Source organism: Nestor notabilis, unplaced genomic scaffold (genome assembly GCF_000696875.1).
Source record: "Nestor notabilis isolate BGI_N333 unplaced genomic scaffold, ASM69687v1 scaffold1229, whole genome shotgun sequence".
In the NCBI taxonomy this organism is placed as follows: Eukaryota; Metazoa; Chordata; class Aves; order Psittaciformes; family Psittacidae; genus Nestor; species Nestor notabilis.
In genome coordinates, this window is record NW_009943885.1 from 96,270 (window position 1) to 99,633 (window position 3,364).

Below are 3,364 nucleotides of genomic sequence, written 5' to 3' on the forward strand. Positions count from 1 at the left end.
GGTAGGTGTGAGTTCCTTTCTCAGCCTCAATACAAAGCTAGCAGCCTTGGGATGTTTCTTCTGCAACCCAGCCACCTCTCTCTGTCCCATGGGGCCCTGTGTACCTTTGATTCAGCATGTTCCCTTCATCTAGGACTGTATCTAGGGCCTCCAGGGACTTTAGTCTCTGCCCTTGCTTTTCTGGACTTTGTAATGTAGTCTTTGCTGGATTGCCCTGTAGGCAGGTCATGTAGTGATTAACATACGTCCATGCTGTGAAGGACCAGTAGTGTGCTGGTCTGGGAAGTGTGATGAGTTTCTGGGACTCAGACGGTTTGCACTGTTCCAGAAGAACTTTCAAGCAGAATTCATGGTACTAGTTTCAACTTACTCTGTCTGGGTATGCGGAGTCCCTCATTCTGGGGTGGGACTAAGGTAAAACAAGGGCACTAGATCAAACCAGAGAAGTGCTGTCCCTTATAGTCCTTTGGGACAGCCTGGGTTTCCCTAGCTGTTAGCATCCAGAGTTAATAATTTGGGTTGTATTATTTGTTCTCTGGGCTACTCACTCTTCTGCTCTCATTTCTCTAAGGGCTTGTTCTGCTCCCTTACTGCCTGCTTTCAGCCCACAGGATCCCACTAGTGCAAGATGTGAGATGGGAAGTCACACCTCGGTGGGCTCAGTGCTGGGACAGATCTCAAATTGGATTTCAGGATTAACTTCAGCCCAAGTCATGCTGCTCATCCTGACAGCCATTTTCTGGTGAATTCTTTGGGGTGTCTGATTAATTCTGATTGCTTTAATTGAGGGATTTTCTTGCTTGTAAAAAATATAAAATAAAATATAAAGCACAAATCCGGCTACTGTGGTGTGTGTTTGGACTTCTGTGACAGAGGATTACCTTGGAGGAGAGAGCAGAAGTGAACTCCTCTAGAGAGTATATCTGAACCATGTATCTGGCATTCATTTCTTCCAGCAATGGGTCCCCTCCAGACCATTGTTGCAGCCATCAGTACAGGATAAGGGCTCCTAGCCTTACATTGAGACTTCCCACTGAGCATCCTCTACTGCCCACAGATACAGCTGAGCAATAAGGTCTTGACTGATTCTGCACTTTACATGGGTGTAGAGTAAATCTACCCTGCTGTCTATCTCATATATTAGCTTCTGGCCTAGAATAGAAAGAGGAAGGAGAGTGATTTTAGTTTCTGCTCCTCCCGTGAAGCTGGGTATTGCACAGGACAATTCAAGCATGAGTTGTCAGGCAAGTGCCCCGGGGTTGAACCCTCCCCCCTAGTGAGCTATTGTAGAGTGAATAGGGTCTTTGTTACATTACAAGGAGATGCAAAGGCAATTCAGCAACCAAAGCTTATGTGAAAGTGCAACATTTATCATCGCTTTTAAAAATCAAACCTCATGATTTAAGGAACTGCAGTTTGTGATCTGGGATCTTCAAACTTGGCAGCACTTGCACAGACAAGTAGGTCCCTGCAGACCCTCGCTAGGGCTGCTCTGAGAATGTGATAGCTAAGCACAAAGTCAGGCTTAGGAGTGGAAGGTCTGGGAGGGAGGCGTGGGGTGGGGGTCTGTATTTGGCTACAGCCCTGAAAGTTCTCCAGACCAGACCCTGCAGCAAGGCTGGGATTTGTGGTGGTTTTAAGGGAGGGATTTGGAAAGTGTGCTTAAATTTCAGTTTTGAAGTTCCAGGGTAGCCCTCTGTGAGGCAAAGACACGAGCATTGCAAGTTCTTCTGGTTAAGAGTGACCACTCTCCATAATCCATCATCTCTACCAGCTAGGCAGGCTGCTGAAAGCCTGCTCTATGCTTCGTGTGCAGGTAACAGGACCAGAACGAATGCACAAATTCAACACAGGCAGTAGCTGTTACCTGTGCCTTACGCAGTGACAGAAGTGGCTGTGCTGAGGTTGGCATCATCCCAGGTGTCACTTTCTCCATCCTTCTGCGTCTTTGTTTAAACAGCTGTTTTTTCCTTCTCTTTATTCGATTGCCTCAGTGGTCCATGAGCAATGCAGAGCCCAACTCTGCAGAGCAGGATTTGTGCCAGAATGCTTCATTCTCTTGTAAAAAAACCTTTGCAGATACTGCAGCTTTTCTTGCTCACGTCTCCTCCCTCCTTGCCTTTACCTCTGGCAATGTCTGTCCTTGCTGATATCAAAAAGCAGAGCTGGAGCTAGTCAAGCCTGCACCTGGTATTGGTACTTACTGGACCATTGGCTAGAGCTTGGACTCTTGCAGAGAGGGAGGGACACCACTTCCCACAGCCACAGTGTTCATATCATCTGTTTTGCAGTGGTTGACAGAGCACAGGCAACAGGTATGACAGAAGTTTATTGGGAAAGCACTGCTGCACTGGTCGTACGCACACATGTATCCTTCTTATTCCTACTGACCCCAGGGGGGTAGCTAATGCATGAGCCGATTATTGCAGGAGGAGCTCAGTCACACACACAAAACCCCACTTACATGAGTCTGTGTACATATGATCTGCGGAAAACTGCACATGGTGACATTTTTGATCTATATTGATTGCAATTCCTATGACCACTTTCTTAACATCTCTTCCAGGTCCTTCAAAATGTTCATTCTTGGATTTAAACTATAGTACCCGTGGTGTCTGACTGCTAGAGAGGATTTGGAGGGAGGGGGCCATATTCCAGGAGAATTTAAAGATTGGGGAAAACCACTGTTGTAGAAAACCCATTGTTTTCTCTGGCCTAAACTTCTCCCTCTCTGCTTAGAGTGGGAAGTGTCAAACATCACACCCATTTGTTTACCCCTTTCAAAACTGAGGGGTTGGGATGATTCACCCTGGAGTCCTGGTGGTGTGCATCTAGCTTGGGATCAGCTCTGCTGCTCGAGCACCAAAGACAGCCTCAAGTCCTTGTGTGCCTCTTGCCTGCCTCTGGGCCAAGTGATCAAGGGGTCTGTGGGCTGGGGAAGGATCTCAGCACAAGAGAGCAGCCAGGTACCATGTGCCCTACCACAAGTTCCAGTGGGTGCAGGAGCCCAGGTGCCTCCTGGCCACCAAGAGCACTGGTCACTGTGACAGCGGTGGAGATGGGGCTGAGTTAGATGAACCATGAACACCAAACCTGCGACTTTGGGTTTTGCTCCTCCAACATTTATTTATTTCTGCTTGGGCTGGTTGCTCAGGATGTAGGTTTCCAGTCAGTGCTAAGTCTGGACCTTCAGAGGTGCTTCTGTGCCCACTCTCGCAGAACAGCTGCTGGAGTCAGCAGGAGCCAGGACTCCCAATACCTTTGCTATTGTGAGCCCCTTGTGCTGTTGCGAGGGATCTGGATGTCCCCTGGAACTTCTGTGGATCCACCAAGAACACACAAATGTCAGATGGGATTGTTCAGC